At 40.1% G+C, this 27,500-nt stretch overlaps 1 protein-coding gene across 3 annotated transcripts in view; it reads right to left on the bottom strand.

Annotated features, from left to right (window-relative positions):
- The window catches only part of LOC128250601 (uncharacterized), a 33,738-nt gene extending 11,642 nt beyond the window's left edge, over positions 1-22,096 (bottom strand). For 2 of the 3 annotated variants that reach the window (XM_089340128.1, XM_089340130.1), the window contains exons 1-2: positions 21,950-22,096; positions 4,422-4,599 (exon numbers count right to left, since the gene is read on the bottom strand). The gene's annotated coding sequence lies outside the window, so the exon portion shown is untranslated. Of the gene's footprint in view, positions 1-4,421; positions 4,600-15,616; positions 15,694-21,949 lie in introns of those variants that run through there. The other variant, XM_089340129.1, reaches the window with a different exon arrangement.
- Between the last annotated feature and the right edge of the window lie 5,404 nt (positions 22,097-27,500).

Below are 27,500 nucleotides of genomic sequence, written 5' to 3'. Positions count from 1 at the left end.
AGACATACATAAAACAAAACATACAAATCTGCACATATACATACATACATGCATACAAAAATACCCTGTAGCTGATGTTGGAATTCAATGAAGGAGCTTTGAGTCTAGGTTGGAAACCGGCTCTTTCTCTGGTGGCAAGAAATCTTTAAATAAAGGTGAATAATGACATACATACATGCACACACACACATGCATGCGCATACAAACACACACGCATGCACACACAGACACACACACACACACACACACGCAGTGGCCATCTGCTCCTTGCCGAGCTTGACCTCTTCTTGTATCTGAATTGCTCTTTCCTAGCATGCGATCTTAAATGACTTTTGAAACCTTGAAGAGCTGCAGTAATGTCTCAATCAAGCATTGGCTCCATTTCCTGCTTGTTTGTTATGAATGTTCAAGTGCTGCTTCAATTCTTCACATGATTTGCAAGTTTTTTCATAGATGTTGTATTGAAACTGGTTATCCAGAAGGAAATTTCAATAGTTCATTTATGCCTTACCCACATGGTCATACTGGTGCCATCTCACACTAACAGGAGATATGTACACTTCGTGCAGCAAAGAAGGAATGAAAAATGCTTGAAATGTTATTGATATGATACTCGTTTTTGTGAAATCTTTTCTTTTCAGCACATTTAACTCTGTCAAGCTCAAAATCTTTAACACCACTCCACATCATAGCTCTCGACACTCCCCTACCTTCCACAAGTGATTCAAGATTTTTATAATATAATTAAAGGCATTTCAAATTTGATTTTAAAGAGTTCATATATTTTTCTTCAGCTTCTATTTTTCTCTCTTTCACAGTATTAGCTCACCATAAAGGGAATGTGCTCACCATCCACATGGATGAGATGGCCTGTCCATCATAATTGATTCCTAATAAACATGGCTTGGATTGATCTGATGCTAGCTTCAGCAAAAACCTCAATGTTTGAAATGAGTAAGGACCAGCTTATTTTTAAATATGTGGCAGAGACATTCCTGGTGAAATCTCACCAACAGCTTTTTACATGATGTATGTATATAGTCCGATTTTCAGAAGAGTAGTTGTCATTGTTGATGGCACTCTGTCGCTTACGACGTCGAGGGTTCCAGTTGATCCGATCAACGGAACAGCCTGCTCGTGAAATTAACGTGCAAGTAGCTGAGCACTCCACAGACACGTGTACCCTTAACGTAGTTCTCGGGGGATATTCAGCGTGACACAGTGTGACAAGGCTGGCTCCTTTGAAATACAGGTACAACAGAAACAGGAAGTAAGAGTGAGAGAAAGTTGTGGTGGAAGAATACAGCAGGGTTCACCACCATCTCCTGCCAGAGCCTCGTAGAGCTTTAGGTGTTTTCGCTCAATAAACACTCACAATGCCCGGTCTGGGAATCGAAACCACGATCCTATGACTGTGAGTCCGCTGCCCTAACCACTGGGCCATTGCACCTCCACTCAGAAGAGTAGAAACAGTGGAGAAAGAACAAATGAGACATATACCATGATTTTAGTTTCAGCTTTGATGTGTGTGTGTGTGTGTGTGCGTGCACGCGCATGTCTGCGTGTGTGTATTCTTTCATTCTTTTACTTGTTTCAGTCATTTGAGTGTGGCCATGCTGGAGCACTGCCTTAAAAGGTTTCAGTCGAACAAGTGGATCCCAAAACTTTTTTGGTTTTTTTAGGCTTAGTATTTATTGTATCGATCTTTTTTATTGAACCACTGAGTTACAGGGATGTAAACACACCAACACCAGTTGTTAAGCAGTGATGGAGAGACAAGCACGGACACAAATGCACACATAGATATCTTACGTGGAAAAATGCAAGCAAGAGAAATAATATTCTTAAGATTATAAACCTCAAAAAGTACAGGACAAGTCATTACATCTGGTAAAGTACAGAACAAGAAAATTTTTACTTAAAATATTCTTTTCTATTCTAGGCACAAGGTCTAAAATTTTTGTTGAGAGAGCCAGTCAATTAGATCAACTGGTATTGCATGAGATTGATACCCTGAAATTCCTCGAATTGAGCTCTATCATTTAAGCTTAATTAAAATATAGTTTGTTTTTAAAATAAAAAAAGTTAATTATACTTAAATCCAATTTTTTGCCTTATTTCTATTTTTTTCATGATATTTTACCTCACAACTCTTTTGATACAAATTTTTGTCGCATGGGAACAAAACTATGGAATTCTTCATGCTTTCTTCTTTCAGTGAAGCTAAGACAAATATATTTTACTTTTGAAATAAAAAAAAGTGATTTAGATCTAAACTTGATTGGAGGTGTTACTTACTCTCCTATAACACCGTTACAAACTTTGATGTAAACTTTTTCGTACTGGACCAATTCTCAATTTTTTTAATGCCAAATTGTAGCTAGGGACCAGTCCTCTTCAAAATTGCTAACAGTTTTCAATTTAGTTAAGAACTGAACTAGCGACAAAGCTCTGAAGATGCTGCATGTAAGGAAATTGTAGCCTTCAGAATATTATTCAATTACTACCGTAGTTGAATGATAAACATATATATATACATATACGACAAGCTTCTTTCAGTTTCCATCTACCACACCCACTCTCAAGGCTTTGATCAGCCTGAGGCTATAGTAGGAGACACTTGCCCAAGGTACCACACAGAGGGACTGAATCCAGAACCATGTGGTTGGGAAGCAAGCTTCTTACCACTCAGCCATGTCATATATATATATATATATATGTTAATTCTCTAAATGAAGTATTAACAGTAACTGCACGATAAAGTGTAGTATATTGCCACTTAAGTTTGGCTGACCCCTAGGGTTACTGTTAATACTTCATTTAGAGAATTAACATTGCTTGTTTTCACCTTTTCGATATCAGTGAAGAATTTCACTGGAAAAGTAGATATAAGATTGCCAGGATTTTGTCTCTCTCACCAAGGTCAGTGGCTGTCGAACGCCGACGAAGGGAAATAACCCTGAAATCCGGATCCGTTCATGCTGCAGATCATGGTGAGAGGGATAACTTCCCTTGGCAAACAGGACACAGTCGTGTGTCGATAAGCCAGCTGGAGGAGATGTCCTCCTGGGGCTAAAAGCAACAGTAACATCCACCCCTAGGGGTCAGCCACACTTAAGTGGCAATATACTACACTTTATCGTGCAGTTACTGTTAATACTTCATTTAGAGAATTAACATTGCTTGTTTTCACCTTTTCGATATCAGTGAAGAATTTCACTGGAAAAGTAGATATAAGATTGCCAGGATTTTGTCTCTCTCACCAAGGTCAGTGGCTGTCGAACGCCGACGAAGGGAAATAACCCTGAAATCCGGATCCGTTCGTGCTGCAGATCATGGTGAGAGGGATAACTTCCCTTGGCAAACAGGACACAGTCGTGTGTCGATAACCCAGCTGGAGGAGATGTCCTCCTGGGGCTAAAAGCAACAGTAACATCCACCCCTAGGGGTCAGCCACACTTAAGTGGCAATATACTACACTTTATATATATATATATATATATATAAACGCGGAGTAGATGGAGCAGGGACAACTGAAGAAGGGTAATATTCTTTATGTTGCATGTCTCGTTTCTCTGTTTGTTTTTTTTTGTTGTTCGAAAAAAAAGTTCGTTTTCTGCCTTCATCTTTATGTTTTCGTTTCTCATTGTGTTTAACACTTTTTGTAATGTCCTGTACCCATATATGCTTGTATGTATACATATAGATGTTGGTATGTACATATATGTATGGATATATGCATATATCTATATATTATTTATATTATTATATATATATATATATATATATATATATATATATATATATATATATATATATATATATTTATATATATATATGATATGATATACATATATATTTATATGACTTGTTACTTCCTGTCCAAGTACCCAACCCATATCAACACAGAAGACAGATGTTAAATGATGATGATAATATATATACTTTTCATTTGTTTCAGTCATTAGGCTGTGGCCATGCTGGGACACTGTCTTGAAGAATTTTAGCTGAATGATTTGACTCTAGAATTTCTTTCTTTTTTTTTTGAGGTTGATAATTATACTATTGGTCTCTTTTGCCGAACTGCTAAGTTATGGGAATGCAAACACACCAACACCAGCTATCAAGTGATGGTGGGGGACAAACACAGATGCAAAGAGACATGCACACACACACACACACACACACACACACACACACACACACACACAGATACACATACAGACACAACGGCCCTCTTTCAGTTTCTGTCCACCAAATCCACTCACAAGGCTTTGGTCAGCCCAAGGTGCCACACAGTCGGACTGAACATGGAACCATGTGGTCAGGAAGCAAGCTTCTTATCACTCTACACCTAGTTGAAATATGGGGGTAGAATATAAATGAAATCATTTTAAATACTGTATGAAATCTATAGATACCTTTATTGTTAAGACGACCAAAAAATCGATCTGCTCATTTTCATTCGTGGTATGACACACTGGAAACCTCTCTTCCTTCTCCGCATCCTTTTCTGTGGCAATGCGAGTCTGGATTAGTCCAGATTTGGACAATATCAATGTCCAACACTGTCCTTCTGGGCTTTGCAGAGCAAAGGGCCTGAAACAGATTATATTTATATATACATATATCATATATATATATATATATATCATATATATATATATATACTAGCAGAGAAAACCAGCATTGCTCGGGATTCAAATGGCATAGTTGTTTATATTTTACTTGTTTCGGTCATGTGACTGCAGCTATGCTGGAGCACTGCATTTAGTCAAAGAAATCGACCCCAGGATTTATTCTTTGTAAGCTTGGTACTTATTCTATCGGTGTGTTTTGCCAAACGGCTGAGTGACGGGGATGCAAACACAGCAACATCTGTTGTCAGGCGATGGTGGGAATACAAACACACACACACACACACAAATATATACATATATACAACAATCTTCTTTCAGTTTCCATGTACAAAATCCAATCACAAGGCTTTGGTGGGCCTGAGGCTATAGTATGTATATATATATATATATATATATATATATATATATATATATATATACACACGTGTATAAGGGATGACCTACTAGGTGGACATCCAATATGCTAGTCATTAACAACCCAACCACAAAGAAAAATAATGTTCTCCAGAAAAATTTCGCAAAACACCAGAACAGGACAAAATGAGAAATATACAGAATAAAGAATTAGCTGTGTACTGCAGTTTCGAACATTAACATTTTACTCATGTATATCTAGTACTATGTCTTTCTCCATTTCTATGTTAAAAGTAAAAATAAGGCAACCATGCAAAACACAAATGATCTTTTGCACATAGACACACAGAATAACAGTAATCAAATAATGAAAGTAGAATGCACATAAAACTTCTGCAGTCTGACTGTCACCTGTACTCTTGACAAGAGATGTCAGTCCTTTACCCCTTACCATTCTCATTTATATTAACCCAACTTACTACTATATAACAACAATCAAATAATGAAAGCAGAGTGCACAACAAACGTCACCAATCTGACTGTTGCCTGTACTTTTGACAAAGGATGTCAGTTAGTCCTTTTCACCCACCAGGTTCATTTGTATCAGCTTGAGTTGTTAGATAATTTTTCGTTCCTTTAAGAACATTGCAGAGCGAAAACTTTTCATAGATTGGAATTTAAACCCGTATCTCTATAGAAATCTATTATTTGAACAAAATACTGAATTTAAATTGCTTTTAATTTTTATGATTATAGATAACAACTCGGGCTGTAACTTCTGAGCCCGAGTCAGGTATGTGTGAATCATGTCGAGAGAACATCTGCTACGAAGGATATTTTTTGATACAGGGCACCTCTAAGACGACCGCCAGGCACTGAAGGTAAATTAATGAACTGCGACCAATAAAAGGAGCCCAAGTTATTGGCTGAAATTACATACCTGAAGTCAGTGTTGGTAGAAATTAAATAGGCTTGCAAATACATATTCACTTTACTAAATTTATACTCGGGCTAAGCCCGAACAGCCTCAGAGCTGGAGTTGCCACTGTTACATATATACATATATATATATATATATATATATATATATATATATATATATATATATATATATAATTTTTGTTGATCCACTATAAGCAATATACTACAGGACTCAATACAAATGTAGAATATTCTTTAATACATTCTTTTTGATTTTCCACTTCAGTATTAAGCTTTAAGATGTGTTTAAAATTGTTGTTTTTAAGTATGTTCCCTGAGATCAGCATAAAGTTGAAAAGACATAATGCAAAACAATATAAATATGTGATACTTATTCAGTAGCCATGATAAAACTCCGAGTTTCGGATGCCGGGGTGGAAACCCACGCCAACATCTCTTCAGTTATCTGTCCATTGAAAATTCCATGGCCGGATAACTGAAGAGATGTTGGCATGTGTTCCCACCCCGGCATCCAAAACTCGGAGTTTTATCATGGCTACTGAATAAGTGTCACATATTTTTACAGGTATATATATATATATATATATATATATATATATATATGTAGTAACGCCGTGCGCATGCGTAGTCTTACGCATGCGTAGAATTAAACAACCAAGCGTTTCCCGCTCAATTCATTCTCTTTCTCACTGGCCAGCGATTGAGCATGGACGTATTTAAGCCGTCTCTTTACATCTTTCGGACTTACACTCGACAGCTCGCTCACAACTACAGAACAACGTCCCAACAACTATGCTCATACACACAGAAGCTGTAACAACAAGAACTAAAGATATGTATGTTTACCACCTGAATAAAGTGTTGTTTAAGTTGATAGTCTGGAGTTCAGCGTTCCGTTATATTCTTTAATTTTATAGTAGAAAGTCAGGTATACAATCTAAAGATGTATAACCCACTTTCTACTAAATATATATATACACAGATTAGTGGTACAACCCTAATTTATACTCGAGTAGAGAATTCCTTGCTTTCTGATCCATGGTGCTAGCCTTAGCATGCTTGAGGTGGAGGTGCTGCAACTTCAGGTCTTCTTCAATTTGTTTTACCCATGTCTTCAGTGCACTGTGCTGGATTCTCCAGTGTGGGGGTCACTGCCACCGCAAAAGTTCATGTGGTAGTCTTCCAGTGCTCATCCTACAGACATAGCCAGACTACTATGGGTTGCGCTGCCACAACTGGTCTTCAATGTTTGGCTACTGCTGGCATTGTTCTCAGATGTTGTTTGAAATTTAGTTGCATAGAGAGACACCAAGGATCTCATACTGTTCTAGTTCTCTCATCTTTTTTATGGTCCCTAATTGGTTTCCCCAAATGAATGGACGTAGTCAAATTTGCCCCACATTTTCAGAAATACTGTTTAAACAAGCTGAATGAATTCAGAAAAACATTCAGGATGGATTTGTTTTATTTTTTCCCCTCACTTTTTATAATAAATCAGTTATGTAGCTGAGATTCTACTCCTAGACATATAATTTTTTTTCAAGTGGGTAAAAAGCTTGCTTCCCAGCCATATGATTCTGGATTCAGTCCCACAGCATGGCAGCTTGGACAGGCGTCTTCTACTATATAGCCTCAGGCCAACCAAAGCCTTGTGAGTGAATTTTGTAGATGGAAATTGAAAGAAGCCCGTTATACATGTGTATATCTGCGTGTGTCTGTGTTTGTCTCCCACCACCACTTGACAACCAGTATTTGTTTATATCCCATCGACTTGGCGGTTCGTCAAAAAGACCGATAAAATAAGTACCAGGCTTAAAACAAAAATAAAAATAAGTACTGGGGTCAATTCATTCGACTAAAATTGATTCAAGGCGGTGCCCCAGCATGGCCGCAGTCTAATGAGTGAAACAAGTAAAAGATAAAAGATATGAAAAAATGCGGTCGTCATGGCTGGAACACCTTAAATTATTGGATTTGCTTGATCAGAAGGGGCCTGCGGTGTGTAATTACATCGCGGTAAATGCATTGTCTGGATTTCTATTGCCAGGTAATTTTCATCACAAGTCAAAAAAAAAAAAAAAAAAAAAAAAAAAAAATGCATGTTAATTCCTTGTCATTGTAGTAAATATATCATCTCTAATTTCATCACCAGGTATTTTTATCGCAAGCCAAACCTCGCTGGTAAATTCCTAGCCATATTCATTTGAATCATGGTAAATACATCGCTAAGTAATTTCATCACCAGTAAATTGATAGCCATACAAATTACATCGCCAGGTAATTAAATGGCAACTAAAACCTCAGTAAATTAATCGTCATGAATTTGGAAAGCCATACAAGATATATTTGTGCTATAATTTTTTCCCCACTTTCCATAAATCTAGTTATACAGCTGACATCGTATTTACAGATATGCCCAGTGGATATAATGGAAATATAGGGTTGTCACGATTTATCTCCAGAGTAAACAGGTTGTGAAATATCAATTAAATATTTTTATTGCAGAATAAATACTTTGCATTTAATTAACAATGAAAAAGATATTCAGAGACCAAAAATTATTAATAAAATAAATAAATTTACTGTGTGTTTGTGCGTGTGTGTGTGTGTGAGAGAGAGAGATATATATATAAAGAGAGAGAAATAGAGAGAGAGAGAGAGAGAGATCATTGAGTATTATTTCAGAATTTCTTGTAAATAGAGAAAGAGCGGTTTCTAACTTAGATCCAAGGCTCCCTTCATTGGACTTTCAACATCAACAGGATATTTTTGCAGGTATGTTTGTATATGTGCAGTATTTGGAGTCAGTGCATGTGCAGATTTGAATGTTTTGTTTTATGTATGTATTGTCATGCATAATAGCTGCATGTCTTAAAGTTTTACAAATTTTTTGCAGCTCCATTCATAGATTGGATCTGTATGAGCGTGCGTACGTGTGTATGTCTGCATGTACAAAGAGTGAACTCTCCTGTCGTGAACAACAGTTCAGAGATCCGCACCAGCTAATCCTGTCTCTACTCATCAAACACGAACTTCTGGATTCTACCTTCTTTCATTCTGGATTTATTCATTCTGGACTGTTTTATTCTGAACTCTACACTCTCCGGCTGCACTTCTCCTACTCACGGATTACACTGGACCTATCTACTGATTTGATAGGTTTACTTCGATTTTGAACATGGTTATCATGTAAGAAATGTTTTGCGGTGCTAATTGCCAATCATGAGTAGGTTTGTGTTTTCTGCTGCAGGAAGCGATCCTTGCTTTGCTGCGTATTACGAGTCCACAATTATCATATATGAAAGCTATTCAAAAACTTATTCACATGTGGACAAAACAGAGAACACAATTTTAAAAAATTAAAAGGAGGTCCTTGTAGGTGGTTCTGCTTTTAAGTCCATCACGATGTGTCTGTTTAGTCACATGAAATAGTTTCAAAATAATGCAGTAATCAAAAATAGATAACACCATTTTAACGAGGTAAGTTCTGATCAATATGTTTTAAATAATCCTTATTTCACAATTTTGGTATTCAGTATCAATACTTGGAATTCCTGTTCTGACTTTACTGATGTGGAATTTCTTCCTTAGCGATAACGCTCTATGTTCTATCGACTAGACTATCAATTGTCTTTATACATCGCTGGTTACAATACACTGTAATTCTTCGTTCTGCGTTCTTCTCTTTCATTCGGGTCCAAATTTTTGTACCATGTCATCTTCTCACCGTCTTGGAAATCTTCCAAGTGGTCTCTTTTGATTTCTTTGATACCATTTGGCAAGGACACAGCTCTACTTGTGTGTGAATCTTATGACTGTCCTCTCCTACGAGGATTTTGGCTGGATTGTCATATAAATTTTGAATAATATGTTCAAGGTAAGTAAGTTTTACTTTAAAGTCCTTCTTTTCGGGTGTGAACTGAACCACTATGATCTAGTTATGGATACAACATCAAAAAGAAGGATGTGCTGTAATGACCCCGACATCTGCGACTATATTGTTCACCCAGCACCGTTCTCGAATTACTTCATTTTGGATATGCTCTCGCAATGATATTCTCGGAATGGATCTTTCCATAAACCCCAGTATCATAGCTAGTTCTTTTCGTAAGTACCTCACGTCTCTCGTGCATATAGAAGTGCACGTAGGTACGGTACTATTAAAGACTGGAATGCAGGTGTGCTTTCATCACATCATTCATTGAGACAAATGCCTTCCACTTCGCTCTTGCTCTGTGCGAGATCTCAACATTGATATTTCGCCATGCAATTACTGTCTGCCCTAACTAGATAAACACTTTCACTTTTTCAGTCATCGCTGTCACAACTTTTCTGCCTTGGGCTAAGTTTTTGGACCACATCTATTTTGGGCGCTCCTTTGGAAATGCATCTCTCCAAGAAAATGAAATGCAATTTTAAAAAAAAGTTATGAAAATGGAAAATATATATATAGAATAAATGATGTATGCAAAAAATGAGAAAGATTCATCCATTTTTTAATATTTTATACTAAAAAATAAAACAAACGGGCACTCGCGAATATAAACAAACATGTCGGACGATACGAGGGGCGGTAATTTGCTTTTACCAATTAGGTATTATTAATGATACGAGGGGCCAAATTATTATTATTATTCAGGTCACTGCCTGGAATCGAACTCGAAATTTTGGGGTTAATTGCCCACACTCTTAACCACTACGCCATATGTTAATAATAATAATAATAATGATAATGATAATAATAATACTTTAGGAATGAGAACCCAGGTTCGAAATTTCCCCAAGACACCTGATGAAGGCTGGATGGTATATCAGCCGAAACGTTGTGTTAACGACAAACAAGATGAGGGCAGATATCCGTCAAATGTAAATAACGTAAATAATGTCTACAAGAATTGTCTGAAAGACGCTTTTCTGTGGGGTGACAAAGGCAATTTCAAAGTGTATGATCAAAACTAAGAGTTCAGTGCACTAGGCGACATTGGGGCGTCCAATTCAAAAATCCTTTCATGATGTTAGGCAGTCTGGGAATCTTCGAGAAACCCACGACTAGTTTATTTCATGAAAGCCATTACTGTTGCATAAATATTTGAAAGAATGACCTTCATTTAAGGGAGACGCTAAAATGCAATGGTTGCAACCATGCACATCATCAATGCAATCATTAGACGGGATTCGACTTAAGCAGACTACAAACATGGCATTTCGATGGATGCAATTAAATCTATTCTTCTTGTTAAGTTTACAATAAGACGTCGGGAGTCCTCCGTTTCGGGTGGAAGTGAGTAATCTTCAATGTACAGTCTAGCAGCGCGGAGGTGGCACCGTCACATCTTCCCGTGACACCAAGCGGCACAGAACATATTTCTTCGTCCAGCTGACACTCGACAGACAGATGACGTTTGCTACGAACGCCCCGAGGGCGTTGGTTACAACGAAGGAGCTTGTTACCGTGTCTTCCTCGGAGTGCTCAGGTTACCTAAAAAGAAACCTGCAGCGTGCGCGGATATCTCAGATCAGATCAATAACACTGGTCAACAAAATAAAACTTTTATTTTCTGGCATAAAATCTTAAATCTATTTTAGACTAATTTTTGGGTGCTAATTCCAAAACTGACCTCAGATTTGCTCTATCACATCACATTTTTGTGCCATCGGTGTATACCTTTATTTACCTGGAGCATACCAAAAGTTAACTTTACACCACCGCTTGCGGGGAATTTTGGCTGGATTGTCATATAAATCAAAAAGAAAGATGTGCTGTAATGACCCCGACATCGTATGTTACGTCTGTGGAAACTTCACTCCACAGGGTCAAAGGCGCAACATTAATAACTTTATCAAGAAGGTGTATCCTGCTTACATTAAAGTAACACTTTGAGACCTGGACAAAACCTGGGCTCCCCACGAACTTTGCAAGACGTGTGTTGAAACTTGATGTGATAAAGCAATTCATCAAAGCTCTTGATTACAGTTGAGACTGCTTCATATATATATATATATATGTAAGGTACGACCGTGCGAACTCAAAAAGGAGATATGGTGACGAATGGAAAAACAGGACTCCTTTTATTTAAACGTGTCACACGGTCGAACATACAAATATATATCAAATAATGATATATATGATATGTTATACGACGATAACATAGATGACCAGTAATGAAAGACCACAACCGTATAAGATGGAATAACAGAGATATTTATTGTGGCGTAAAAGATGTATGTCTGTGTGTGAGTGTGAATGCGACATTTAAGAACATAATCAAAGACAGGCCGTCATGCAAAGAAAAGTGTGTATGTGAGTGATACATGTGTGTGAGTGTTTACAGCAGAGAAAAAGAGAGTCAATACACGTGAACAATTATACCAGTTCTTTAGTACACTATAGGAAAAGTTCTGTATGTGAAAGTGAGTTGGCTGAGTGTGGCAGTGCTTATCACTAGTTGTGTTTTGGCGTCGATGCCAGGGCCTTGATTCTTGTTATACAGATGTTGATCGCTGGCTGAGAATTTCTTGTCTGTTTAAGAACTCTTGTCTGTTTATTTACCGTGGTGAAGCTGAGTCACCTAACAGAATCGAAGAGAGAGATGTGCCGCGGAGGTTTGGTTTGGTGTACATAGTAATTCGTGTTGACGCTAGTTAGTAGTAATCGTAGATTCGTGTTGGTCATGATGATGATGCTGGATAGTAGTAGTAGACTCTTGTTGCTGATGTGGCGACGGCGGAGGTCATCGTGGCTGGACGAAGCTGCTGAAGTGGTCGCTGGCTGCTGCTGCTGTCGTGTGGTACACGGAACAGTTCTCAAAGAGAAACTGGACCGAGACGAATTATTGGGTATGAGTTAAAGCTATTTATAACAAACTATGGGCTCCCGAAGGCTTCAGAATTTTACCCTATCACGTGACCTTATTAGGGGCCGTGATTGGTCAGTTTGCGTTCTGGCGGGAACGGTTCGAAGAAGTTGCCGATTCGAATAATGATCAGTCACGTGATGTCAAGGAATGGGTTCTCTACTACGCTCGCATTTATTTATATTTAAATGAGAAGATTGTATGTAATGGCGATAGTAGTTTGTATCTAATGGCGGGAGGTAGTTTCACTACATATATATATATATATATATATATATATATATATATATATATATATATATATATATATATATATATATATATGTACAACCTTTCCAAGTCTCAGTAACGAGAAGAAAGTCGGAATATTTGATGGACCTCAAATAAGAACACTCCTCAAGAATCCATATTTTGTTACAACAATGAGTGCCGCGGAGGCTAGAGCTTGGAATGCCTTCTCTGATGTGGTGTGGAATTTCCTTGAGAACAGGAAAGCTGACAACTATCAAGAGGTTGTGGAGGAACTGCTTTTGAGTTTGCAGGCACTTGGATGTAGAATGAGCATTAAATTTCACTACTTAGCCATTTGATTCAATTTCCAGAGAACCCGGGTGATGTTAGCGAAGAACAAGGCGAACGCTTTCATCAAGATGTAAAAGTAATGGAAGAACGCTATCAAGGCCGATGGGACTTAAACACGATGGCAGGTTACTGCTGGTGCTTGATAAGAGATATTCCTGGTGTGCGCAAGAAATCGTCAAAAAAGAGGACGTTCTTGCAGTAGTAAGATGATCAGAATGGATGACCATAATGAATAGAGATTTTGTATTCATATTTTGTTATCAATAAGCATAATTCTTACATGCTAATTTGTATTTACTCCCACAACTTTGTTTTGATCCTCCCTCTTTCCTTCCTTCCTTCTTTCTTTCGTTTTCTTTCTTTCTTTCTTCCATCCTTTCTTTCTTTCTACCTTCCTCCCTCTTTCTTTCTCTCCCCTCTTTGTTTGTTTGTTTGTTTCTTTCTTTTTGTTCCAGCATGGTCACAGTCAAATGACTGAAACAAATAAAAAAAAACAAAAAACTATGCCATTTTAATGCAGAACAACGCCGGGTATCTCTGCTAGTACTGAAAATATTGCGACTGTTAGGAATTTGAAGAACGGCAGGATTCTGGAAAATTTAGTTGCAATGCCAACTACTCAACATTATGATGCTGAACCATTGGCCGACTTGTTAATTAAGGAATTAACCAACCTTGGCATTGACCCAAAGCGTATGTTGTCACAATGCTACGATGGTGCTTCTGTGATGTCTGGCAAAATAGATGGCGTTCAAATAAAGATTCAGTATCGACTTGAAAAACATATACTTTGTTCATTGTCTTAATCATCAGTTGCATCTTGTCGCGGTTAACACAATAAAGCGGATTCCGGAGTTAGCTACGTTCTTCATAATTTTATTAAACGGCCAAGGATAGCTAGTCTCTGCAAATGATTGAAATTGCCACGTCTTATGGAGCAAATGTGGTCGGGTCATTTCAGTGCCATGGCTTCTGTAATAGAAAATCACTCCAAGATTGTTGGTTTGCTGACCGAGTGCACAGATTCATCAGATTCAAAAACATGTTTTGAGGCAACTGGAATTTTACATCAAGTTCGTTACAAAATGTTTTTTTTTCTAGCCCTTGTTCTTAGGAAATTTTTGCATATAATTAGGCCAGTAGACAAACACCTTCAGAGTCACAGGTGTGATATATACCATGGCCTTGAGCTTCTTAAGATGGCCAAGAACCAAACTAAGAGACTCTTTGATATTAGATGAGATTCTGAAACAAATGAGTCAATTTAATGTTATTGAAGAACGCATGCATCGAAAAGCTTGCGGGTTCCAATGTTGTTGAAGCCCTGGTACCATCACAAGATGACTGGATAATCTTTCACCACAAAATTTATTTCACCATCATCGATGAAAGCTTGGGAGAGCTAGATAATAGATTTTCAGAGCAAAACGACAGCATATATTCTTCCTTGGCAAGTCTACTACCAATCTCCAAGACATTTTTGGATTTTGATATTTTAAAACCTTTGAGCCATTTAGTTAATTGCGATAAATCGGCCTTGCTGTCTGAACTTAAAGTGACTTAAGCATACATTTTCAAACAAAATATGATGATAATACTGGATATTTTTGGATCATTATGTATCCAAATGTTTATCTATTGTATGGAGCAGTATAAACATTTGGGTCTAGCACAGCCACACGCGAGTCATCGTTTTCAACGCCTACTTGAATTATGACTCCCTTTCGACGAAATATGAAGCACCCGCGAAAATCAAACCTCGTGATACTTGCTTCTCTTGGTAACTTCAAATCAATTATAGACAAGAACGATTTTCTGAAATTTTTTGCATTGCGTTGCCGTAGATTGCAGTTGTATTAAATAAATGTAACCTGATTTTATTTTTTGTGTTGTGAATTTTCTTGAAAAACAATCGAATTTTATAAACAGTATGGTTTTTATAATTCTGTTCAGCACACCCAGCTATCAGGATATCCCCATCCCCTCTGTTGCAATAGGCTAGTTAGGTGACTGCGGTCACATATAAAGTATAAACTATAAAGATTTAAGCAAATCTTTACAAAAGTGAAAACTTGTATATTGTTAGATGTATGCATGTGTACGTATGTGTGTATGTGCTTGTGTTTGTGTACGTTTCAAGCAAACTCGATTGAAAATCAATGATATAAATAAAATCAATGAAATAAAAGTCGTTAAAAATATCTCAGGTGATAATAATATCAAGAGCCGCATATAAAGACTTACCTGAGTCCGTTTGATTGCTATTTTACTGCAAAGCGTTTAAGGGAGGGGGGAGCTCGTGCTGGAAGGCACGTGTGACAGAAATGGACAGACAGACAGACAGACATATAGATAGATAAATAGATTGACAGATAAATAGAGACTGGCAGACAGATAGATAGATAGATTGACAGATAAATAGAGACTGGCAGACAGACAGATAGATAGATAGATAGATAAATAGAGACTGGCAGATAGATAGATAGATAGGTTTCTTTATTAGCCACACAGGGCTCAACACAGAGGGGACAAAATACAAATGTAGAGTTTTTCTTTTCGAGGGGGTCGAAAACAAAGCAGAAAAAAAAACAAAAGTGGGGACAACGATGAAAAAAAAAAAAAAAAAAAAAAAAAAAACATCGCAAAACGTTTGGGGTATTTACAAAAAATACGAAATAATACAAAAAATTCCCAATAAATGGGGAGGTTATCCGTGGAAAGAAAAACCTACGAAAAGACCACGGTAACCTCGGTCTTTAGCGTCACAGTTTGTTAATTAAAATTTCTTTGTTTACAAAATTTTAAAACGTTTTATAGAATCATGGTCAAGGTGGCTTCGTCATTTATACGTGCCATTCTTGCTACATGTATCCATCTTTTTTCGAAACATTTGCTAGACAACACTTGCCTCTCTACTCTCACCTTCCTTTTCAAGTGATACTTGAAAAAGTTGATGAGAGATTGACCAGAGAGGAAAGTATTTGTCTCTAATCCTTTCAGACGCGTCCACCAGATGCATTCTTTGGCCATAGCCACAAGTACGATAAATACAGCTCTTCCTTCCCGTTTAAAGGAAGGAGGCGTGACGATATTGACGATAGACTCGGTTGATAAACCGACTCGTCCCACACGCGACAGCAGTCGTTCGACATAAGCCCACAGCTCCGAAATGGTTGGACACTGCACGAGTGCGTGCAGAACGGTTTCATCGCTCTGACCGCATCTCGGGCAGGTCGGCCCCGCATTTCGCGAGCCGTGTCTATAGAGCTTATCCCGAACGGGTAGCGCCTCTCGGTAACACTGCCAGGCCAGGGATCTCTGGAAGTTGTCCATAGGTCCCGGCCCGAAAGTCGTCCTGAACAGGCGGGTCAGGTATTCCTCGTCGACGCCCAGGTTCGCCCCGAGATCGTCGTCGTACCTGCCCTCCACTAATCCCCTATAGAATGACTTCGTTGTGATGCAGCCGCTCAAGGTCGACCCGGGACGGCAAAGTTGTTGCAGAGCAACGCGACACTCACGGTGCCATTCGCCATTCCTCGGCCTCTTTTTGATCCACGACTGCAGCTCGGTCATGGAGACGAGCTGCGGGAAAGCGCGTCGCACAAACGGCGACCACACCTGCTCACCGTCGTCTACGTAGAGCCGGAGATGTCGCAGTCTCAGCGCATGTCTGCGCATCATCAACCACGGCATGCCCAGCCCTCCTTTCAGCGGGTGTTGGCAACAAACGGATCGCCTCACCATCGGAACGCTTCCTTTCCACAAAAAGCGGGAGAGGATGCGCTCCATTTCGGTGATGGCGCGATCGGGACAAGGCACGACGGTCAGGCGGTATTCGATGACGGACGCGATGTACGCGTTCGCCACCTCCGCCCGACCTTTTAGGGACAGCTTCCTCTCGGACCATTGCCGGCAGAGAGTGGCCACCCTACTCGTTATCTCGTCCCAGTTCTTCTCCGTTTGCAGGTCCGGACCGAACCAGACTCCGAGCAACTTGACCGGACCGTCCGTCCAGCGTCCCACTACTGAGGCGCTGCCGGACGGTATGGGCTTGCTTCTCCAGGTGCCGAGCAGCAAACCCACCGACTTATCCCGGTTGATTTTCGCTCCCGTCACCGCTTCGTAGTCTTTCAGCGTCTCGCCGACAAGCTCGATGTGCTCGTGGCTAGACGCTATGACGGTGACGTCGTCCGCGTATGCCGACACGCTCGTCCCGCACCCCAGTTCTCGCGGGATGCCCCTCAGCGTCGCCAGCTTCCGCAGTAGTGGCTCGAGAGTCAATACGTACAGGAGCGGCGACAGGGGGCATCCCTGACGAACCGAACGTGCAATGTCGAAGGGTCCCGATAGACGTCCATTGACGCGAACAACCGAACGGATGCCTGTGTACAAGGCAGCCATCCAGCCGCGGAAAACGGGACCGAAGCCGGCCGCTTCGAGGACGGCCTCCAAGTATCGATGGTCTACCCTATCGAAAGCTTTCGATTGATCCAAATTGATCAGGGCCCCACCCATGCCAGGTTCCTTAACTACCCTCTCTATGATGTAGCGCATCAGATGGAGGTTGTCATGGATGCTCCGGCCCGGCACGGCGCACGTCTGCTCCGTGCCGACCAGTTTCTCGATGACAAGCGCCAACCGCTTGGCTAACACCTTGGCCAAAATTTTCATGTCTGCATTGAGCAGAGTGATGGGCCTAAAGTTATCTATGGCGTCCCCCTTGTTTGGATCTTTCTTCAGCAGCGTTACCGCTCCTCGGCTCACAAAACCGGGAATGCTCCCGTTCTGCTGCCAGTTGCAGTACACGACCGCCAAGACTTCTCCAAACAAGTCTGGCATACAGTTGTAAAGCTCGTAGGGCAGACCATCCAAACCCGGAGATTTGTCCGTCGAGCAACCCGCCATCGCGTCCCTCACCTCCTCCGCCGTGATGACCCCTTCGCAGCACTCCGCCTCTCTTGCCGAGAGTCGTGGCAAGCTGTGCAGGTAGGCACTAAAGTCCACCCTGCCTTCTCGCTCGCCACTCCTCCCGAACAGTCGGGCAAAATGCCGCTGAAACGCCTCGCACATCTTGCTCGGCTCGAGCAATTCGCGCCCCTGTTCGTCTACCAGAGACCGGATGGTGGCTCTGTTACCCCGCTGCGCCTCCGCCACCCGGGCCTCTCGTGCGGCTCCAACACCTTCATTCCTCAGAGCACGCATCCTTGCCCTGACAGCACACCCTTCGTGTTTAGCATTGAAGTGTTGGTCGAGGGCCAACCTCGCCGCTAAAACGTCGGATGCGATGCCACTTCGCAATGCCTCTTCTAACTTTATCACTAGCTCCCCCTCTTCTCTGTTCCTCTCTACAGCTAGTGCCCTGCTATACCTTATTGCTTCCGCCCTCACTGCTCTCTTGAGGGCAAACCACCATTTGTTGTTGACGATGGCTCCCGTCAAAGCCCTCTTTACTAACGTGCTAATCCGGTCTCTGAAAACCTGTCTCGACGGGAAAGACGCGTTTAGTTTCCAGTAACCGGGACCCTGCCTATGTGCCTTATCTAAGTCTAGCGTACACGTCACAAGTTTGTGATCCGTGTAGCTGACTATGTGGAACTGTGGACATCCTAAACTATCTCTATCTCTTGTCCTACACACTATCCTATCTAGATACGATCTCGACGACCCAATGCGGTTGCTCCAAGTCCACGTTGGCACATTTGGGTGGTCGAGTCGGTACCTGTCAGACAACTGGAAGCGTCTGAGCAGGTCTATGAGGCCTTTGCATCCCCTTCTACTTTTGTCACTCCCCACGTAGTCTAGATGCGTGTCCAAGGTAGCATTCCAATCCCCCACTAAAAGTAAGGGACGAGACGTTCCCAGGAATACTTCTAGACGTCGAAAGAAGTCTGACCGACCTGTTAAAGGAGGCACATAAACTGCCAGCAACCGAAAAGCGCCTCCATCGCTGCCGTCCACATCTAGGACAACCAGTCTACCCTCCGGGTCCGTAAATATCGTCTTTACTTGGAGATCCAGACTCTTGCGAAAAAGAACCGCCGTGCCACTACCGCCCATCCTCGGCAGACAGGGAGAAAAATAAATGTTAAACTGTCCGCCAAACATGGACTTTAGGGCCCGCGGTTCATGGAGTCTGGTCTCACTAATGGCTATGATATCCAAATTGTGTGACTTGATGTCATTTAAGAGGTACCCTTGTTTCCAAGGGGACCCTAAGCCACGCACATTCACACAACCAATCTTCACCATGATTCTATTTATACGTGTGCTTTAAAGCACAAAACAAAAGAACAGAGTGTTACTTGCCGTTAGAAAGTTTTGTTTCCTCCTTGGATTTTTCACCAAGGAGGCTATTGTACAATTTCTTGCACAAATATTTCTGGAATCCCCCTACCGAGTTGGGGTAGAGGGATTTTATTGTGTTGTGTAATGCTGGTGTTACATGATAAATTTTAATATGTTTTGGCGGTGTTGTGCGTGGGTGGTTGTTTGTTTTTATGTCGTTATTTGTGATGTTTGTTTTAGAGTTGATGTAATTCATCAACTCTGTGTTTGTAGTGTCTATTGCTGTTAGCATTGTTTTTGGTGTGCTATTATGGGTGTCTATCATGTAGGCGTTGGGAGTGTTTTCGGGAGATGTGAATCTCCCTGCTTTGTTGTTGTTCGTTTTTCTTTTTTTTGCTCCTCTTCCTCCTTCCTTTTTGGGCAATTTTCCATTCCTCAGTACTTGACTCGTCTTCAGATGAAAACTCTGAGGAATCGGAAGGAGGTAGAGGCATGTTGTATGCTTCTGTGTTTGCTTGTGTAAGTGGTTGTATTGTTGTTTTTGTTGTTGTTGGTTGTTGAATTTTTGGTTGTGGTGTAAGTGATGTGGGGGAAGGGGTATCAGTTTTTGTATTGTCTTTTCTTTTTTCGTCTTCTTTGTTTGTTAATTTTGTAGTTTTTGTTGTATTTTCTTTCGTTGATGTTGTTGATGTTGCTTTTATTGTTTTTTGTGTGGATGGCGGTGTGGGCAGCAAGGCTTTTTTTGTGTGTTTAGTTAGTTCTTGTTGTTGTTGTTGTGTTTTTCGGGCAGTCGGACACTCCTTTTTAAGGTGTGCCTCGCTGTCGCATAAGTAACAGCGAGGCCGCCTGCCCTCTACTACTATATGCAACTTTTGGTTTGTTGCCAAACGGATGTATGGTGGGATTTTTTTGATTTCTTGTTCGTTTGTGTGGAACAAGATTTGTATGCTTTTTCCGGTCCAATTGCTCTCTCCAACGTTTATTTTCAGTATGTTAATGTTGTCCATATCAATACATATGGCCGATATCAACCATAGTGTGTCGATTGTTGGAGGTGCGTGCTTTATTGTTACCTTTGTTACCTTTTGGCCAAGGTAACTGGGTAACATTGTTATTTCAGGTGTGTGAAGAGTTAGCGTTGAATACGTCTTCGCCAACTCTTCATTTCGAAAAATCACCTGAACTTGTGCAAACCTATAATACGTGATATAGGATTTTTTGTCCCAAATAGATCTCAAGCATCTTTCGATCTTGTCTATACTGGCTTGTTCCGGCCTTTTACTTTTTGTGTTTATTATTTTATAAATTATTGTTTTCCTATTTGCTTCGTCTAATATGTGTTGTGGTACGTTTAAGCGTATTTCACCGCTTTCTTTGGTGATTAATTTTCTCATCTCTATTATTTCTTTTGTTGTGTAGGACACAACAGTTTCACTTTGCTTCAAAGCTTCAGCAAAGTTTTTGTTTGTGTTATTATTGTTATTGTTGTTGCTGGTGCTGGTACTGGTATTGGTAGTAGATGTGGTATTTGTTTCAGTGGTGTTGTGGCTTTTTCCTTCCTCTCTTTCGCTTGCTGCTGGTGAAGGGAGCAAAGGTTGAGTTGAAATGTTGCTGCTGCTGCTGTTGTTGTTGTTGTCGTTGTTGTTGGTGGTGGTGGTGGTAATGATGTCGTCACCAGAATTGGTGCTGACGTCACATTCTTTGGAAATATTGTCTATGTTCTGTTTTGTAACCTTGGTTACAGTTTTGTTTTTGTTGTTGTTGGTGGTGGTGGTGGCGGTGTTAACACTTGAATTTGTGTGTGTAAATTCTTTTTTCTTTTTCTCCATTCTCTCGTTTAACTGTGAGGAAGGAAGACTAGGAAATTCTTTTTCGAACGAAACACTGCAAAATGCAGCGTTCGTGTCACAAAGATTTTCATGGCTACAAGACGCCATCGTCTCAAAAAAAAAATGGCTAGAAAGCCGAAATTGGTTTTTATATCCTGGAAATGTGCCACACAGGGCAGATTTCCGTCGCAAAAAACTTGCACCAGAGAGTCTACAAGTTGTTATACAACTTTGTATATAAAATAAACTTTACAAACAAACTTTTTAAAACATGAAAAAGGCAAAACTTACAGAGCCGACACGTCTACCGTCCGTCCATAGAGATAGATAGATAGATAGATAGATAGATAGACAGATAGAGAGTCAAACAAAATGGTAAACCTAAAGTTTCATTTTTCTAGCTGTTAACAGTCGACCTGAAAGAAACAATAGCTAATTCTTGCTCAAAATCAATCAATCCTACCTTTTTATATGAAGGAAGGACACCCGAATCTGTTGGAGGTGGGCCTCTCAATTATGAGTTCCGTGGTTGTTCCCATGCATGAAATAGCAACTAAATCTCCTTTAAATCGTATTGTTGCCAACGAGAAAACCTCTCCGTCGTTGCTGGTCGTTCTATAAATAGCAACTAAATCTCTTTCAAAACGCACAGTTAGGTGCGTAAGAGGAAAGGACATCTAAGTCAACGAGATCTCTACGTGGTCGTTCAACATGCTAGAAACAGAAGTCTTATCTGCCTCAAATCACACATGCAGTTGCATAAAAGAAAACTAAACCCGAAGATGAAGCTCTCTATGTGGTCGCTCGCCATGCCTGAAATCTCCCTCAAATCACGCACTACACTACAATCATATCAAAATAATGGATACAACCAAACCACATCGACCTCCCTGCTTGAAAGCTACTTTCTTCATCCTCTCTGAAAAGATGAGATTTGAATTCAGAACATTAAGACGGGCGAAATGCCGCCAAGCGCTTTTATCCGGCCCAGTAACGATTCTTTTCTAATCTAGGCACAAAGCCCGAAATTTTTTTTTGGGGGGGGGGAGGACCAGTCGATTAGATCGACCCCAGTACGCAACTGATACTTTATTTATCGACCCCGAAAGGGTGAAAGGCAAAGTCAACCTCGGCGGTATTTGAACTCAGAACGTAAAGGCAGACGAAATACCGCTAAGCATTTCGCCCGGCGTGCTAACGTTTCGTTAAGAAAACAAGTGGCGCCCGTGAAATCAGAAAGATCCTAACATATATCAATGGGTATATGCAGTATCACTAATCTCAGTCTGAGCATAGGTACCTTATGTGAGCCCCATATAGAGATGGTGTTCAATTACTCTATGAGGATGATGGTGGTGGAGGATGTGGTGCTTATGTGAGACCTGCTATGCTGTACTCACAGAATGGCATACACCATTCTATGCCTGACTGGCTGTACTGTAATAGTACACAGTATGTGGATTTTCAAGGTGAGCTCTGTTTGGCTGTATGCAAATGAGTTCATTACTGAGGTCCGGAACTTTCGTGGGGAAAAAAATTCGCGCCTGGGGTGGATCTTCCGTTTGCCGTACCCGAACCCCACAAAAAACACATATTGCCTACAGCAGACCCAAAATTTCGTGCATTTTCAGTAGTTTAAAAAAAAATTTTTTTCATATATATATATATATATACATATTATCGTGAATTATCGCATACCGTACTATTTCAATATAATCTATTCTGGCTTTATAGCCTACAAGAGGATGAAAAGTGCCGCCCGGGACGGACCGCCCCTATCGCTCCCACTCCCTAGCTACTCTAGAGCCAACATGCATGTAGAGTTTATCTCCAGCTGGTAATGTTCTCTGATTGCTCTGTCAGGCCAATAATTTCCGGAAGTCCTCCGGAAAAGACCAGCCAGCTGATTTCCACTGATGCCCAGGTCTTCCCCGAGAACGTATTTGCCCTTACCTATCACAAATCTTCTGTAGAAAAATGGTGGAACATCCACTAACAGCATTGCTCGACTAGCAGAAGGCTATGAACATCTGATAGCGCTCAACGTACCAGGGGGGGGGGGGTCCCTGGCTAGGTCTACTCTTGATCCAAGACCGCAGCTCAGTCAAAAAGACAAACAGTAGAAAAGTGCATACAACAGCAACAGCAGCAGCAGCAACAACAACAACTGATATAACTAACAAAGAGGAAAGAAAGAAGATAGAAGAGGAATAAGAAGGTGGGGGGGGGGAAGAAATGAATCGTTTTGACATCTCAATAGAACACAAACTGGTTTTGTAATAAAAAGAATCTTCTAATATATGTGCGCGCGCGTATGTATGTGTCTAATGTTTTTCACACAGTAGTAATAGATGGTAGAGGACGCCGGAGTCGGCGGCGATGGTGGTATAGAGAGGAGAGTGTGTTTGTTTTGAAAGGTTAGATCTAGAAAAAAGTAAACATTAAACACAGAAATGATTGTTTGTGTATGTGTGTGTGTCATGTGTTCGATTTTATGCATTTCCTTTTTGAGTTTTATATAGCTTAACTTCTAGCAATGTGATTCTGCTGTCGTCAGTCGTGAAATACATAAACAGGTAATCTTCAAGTTTAGGGGGATAAAAAAAATAAATAAAAATATTCAAGGGAAATAACTGAACGACTTACCAGTATTATCCGTTTTCTTCTAGATGTTTGTAAATAAATCACACCCTAACCCTAATCCTAACCCTAACGTCAATCAAATCACGTGTGTGATTTATTTATAAACAGAGATGTACGGAGAATACTGGTAAGACGTTCAGTTACTTCCCTTGAATATTTTTATTTATTTTTTTTATCCCCCTAAACTTGAAGATTACCCATAAACATACATACATATATGTATACTTTTACTTTTTTCGGTCATTTGACTGCGGCCATGCTGGAGCACCACCTTGAAGGGTTTTTTTAATCTAACAAATCGACGCCAGGACTTTTTTTTTTTTAAAGTCTTAGTACTTATTCAATCGGTCTTTTTGCCGAACCTCTAATTTACGGGGACGTACACGCACCGACATCGATTGTCAAGCGGTAATGGTGGGGGGTGGGGGGGAACAAACACAGATACAAACACACACACACAAACCACACACATACGACAGGCTTTTTTCAGTTTCCGTCTACCAGTCCACTCACAAGGCTTTGGTCCGCCCTAAGTTATGATAGAAGAGGTTATAACATACCCAAGGAGTCACGCAGTGGGACTGAACTCGAAAGTAAACTTCTTACCATATGCATGCGTGTGTGTGTGTGTGTGTATTCTTTTACTTTTTCCAGTCATTTGACTGCGGCCATGCTGGAGCACCGCCTTTAGTCGAACATATCGACCCCATGACTTATTCTTTGTAAGCCTAGTACTTATTCTATTGGTGTCTTTTGCCGAACCGCTAAGTTACGGAACGTAAACACACCAGCATCGGTTGTCAAGGGGGGACAAACAGGCACACACACACACAAACACACACATATATATATATATACATATGCAACGGACTTCTTTCAGTTTCCGTCTACCAAATCCACTCACAAGGCTTTGGTCGGCCCGAGGCTATAGTACAAGACACTTGCCCAAGATTTCTGTAACCACCGTTGACACTGGCTTATGCTTATTGTCCGATCCCCATATACTGCATTAATATTCCTCGGACTTTCCATTGCGTTGTTGCCTTTATTGAACTCATAAAGCAAAATATACTGAATATGCTCCTTTGTCACTTCCATTATAGCTTTGAAAAAATAACTGTTAAAATCGAACTGCACTCTTCAAAACTTGCACTAAGAATAGGGACGCGGTAAAATTATTACCTGCTTTTATAACAAGTTGATGCAGGTAATTTATCCCACACCCCACCGACTTTTAGTTCATGTGATTGAAAAAACTACATTATTTATTGAATGACCCAATATATTTTTATAAACAAATTCTTGAATCACACAACATAATTTTGGCATGTTTACAAATATATACACAGGGTGTTCAGGTTAAATTTTGCCATGTTTTCATGTCTCCTTTTTTCAAGAACAGCTTGATCTATTGGTGAATAGTCAACAGCATTGAAGAGCATCAAAATTAAAGCTGTAGTTGAGTAAAACTTAGCTAACATGGAGACTGGATAGCATCTGATTATTGGGAAAGAGTTACCTGTATCATGTTGATTCATGCCAGGTATCAAGATGCTGACATCATAACTGCTGCATGCCCAATGCTCTGTGAACACTTTGAAGGCTGTAAGATATCATATGGACAGCTGCAACAGAGACTACGAAGCTGCAACCAACAGGTAGAGACACAACAGGCATTCTGATTGTGTCCGCTCACCAAAATTCATCCCCACATCTATGAATAGGATCTTAGACTCATTTCAGACAGTGATTTGAAGCTTCAGGAAATACACCCATATATAGTCTTTTTTCAGTATCCAGGTGATTTTTTGAAGGAGGTTAGTCTGGCTCTTTTGGGGTTGTGTGGGCAGTCATCAAGAAGAGAGTGTTTCCTGGGGAGCTTGCTGCCCATATGTAGGATATCATTCTCTTCACTTTTCAGTACTAACTTAATGTATTTATCTTTTGCTGCTGCTGTTTAACAAGTGCTGTCTAAGAGAGGTTATATGACATTCAAAGGCTGTCTGCTCTGATCTCAAGCCTCTACCTCTTTCATCTTTTCTCAGGTAGAGCCTGTCAACATCGTTATTTCTGAGATTTCCAGTTGATGTCAAGACCTTGCAGGTTTTAACAACTACGGAGTAGGTTTCCTCTACAGGCCACTCAAGTATCCCAACTGTTGGTATCAGCATTGATACTGCAAATACATGGTGGGATATTGTCTTGTGAGGAGAGAGTTATGACTACTATACTTTGCTAAGTCTGGCATAATATTCTTGGATCACTCTATCTCTGTTCATAGCACTTTTGTATGATGTTTCCATCAATGTCTAGGTACTTGTAGCATTCTCTGTGGAACAGAAAAGATAGTGAGACATTGATGCATGGGTTTGGGGCCCGGGAAACTGATTTTCCATGTTTGACAATCAAATACGAACATTTCTTTTGACCAAATTTTATTCCTGTGTCAGCTGAAAATGTTATTAATTTCAACTGTTTTTTTTTTCTTTTTTTGGCATTGTTAACATTTTTAGCATTAATCTTGAGGTCACTCTCAAAGAAATTGTGGATTACATTAATATCTCTGATAGTAGCAGATCCTAGCATGTAGCCATTTGATTTTTGTAGCAGGAATGATTATAGATTTAATGCTAAAATGAACAGAATTACAGAAAGTCTATGTATGTATGTATGTATGTATGTATGTATGTATGTACATATGTATGTACGAAAGGGTGCTGAAAAGTTCCTGGCTTTAGATAAAAGAAACTACAGGAGGATCAGTTAATTATAATTTTATTCAACACATTTGTTGCAGCAGTCCTTCAGTTTTTTGAAGCCCTGTAAAAGAACTCGGAAGATTGGGCCTCCGACCGGTCTTTCATGATACCCTTAAGGCCAGGAACTTTTCAGCACCACCTCATATGTATGTATGCATGTATGTGTGTGTAATTTTATTTTTGCATACATGCACGTATATAGATATGCATAAATTTGATAAGAATGCATTGACACCATGCAGTAACACTGACACACACACGCACACACACAAACACATCCAAACATGCACATTATTTAAATATATTTAAATACACATGCACACAGACATACATATTTGTTAATTCATGGCAGGCATTTATTACTTTGTCTCAAACAATTAGCAGTATAATTGCCACAGAAATTTGCAAGATTAACTATTGTAAGTAATGTTAGTCATTGCCCCATCATCACATTGGTCTTTGTGGCAAAAGAAACTAGATCTCATCATTCACAAAAGACCATTTATTCAATGAATAAAGGACAAGAACAAATACAAACATGTACTGAATATTACAAGAGATCTGGAGCAATGTATGCAAGGTGTCCCAAAAGGTTTTGACTTCATTTCATTA

The sequence above is a fragment of the Octopus bimaculoides genome, chromosome 23 (assembly GCF_046866305.1).
Source record: "Octopus bimaculoides isolate indiv1 chromosome 23, ASM4686630v1, whole genome shotgun sequence".
Classification (NCBI taxonomy): Eukaryota; Metazoa; Mollusca; class Cephalopoda; order Octopoda; family Octopodidae; genus Octopus; species Octopus bimaculoides.
The sequence above is the reverse complement of the archived record's forward strand: the minus strand, read 5'-3'. Positions and strand labels throughout refer to the sequence as shown.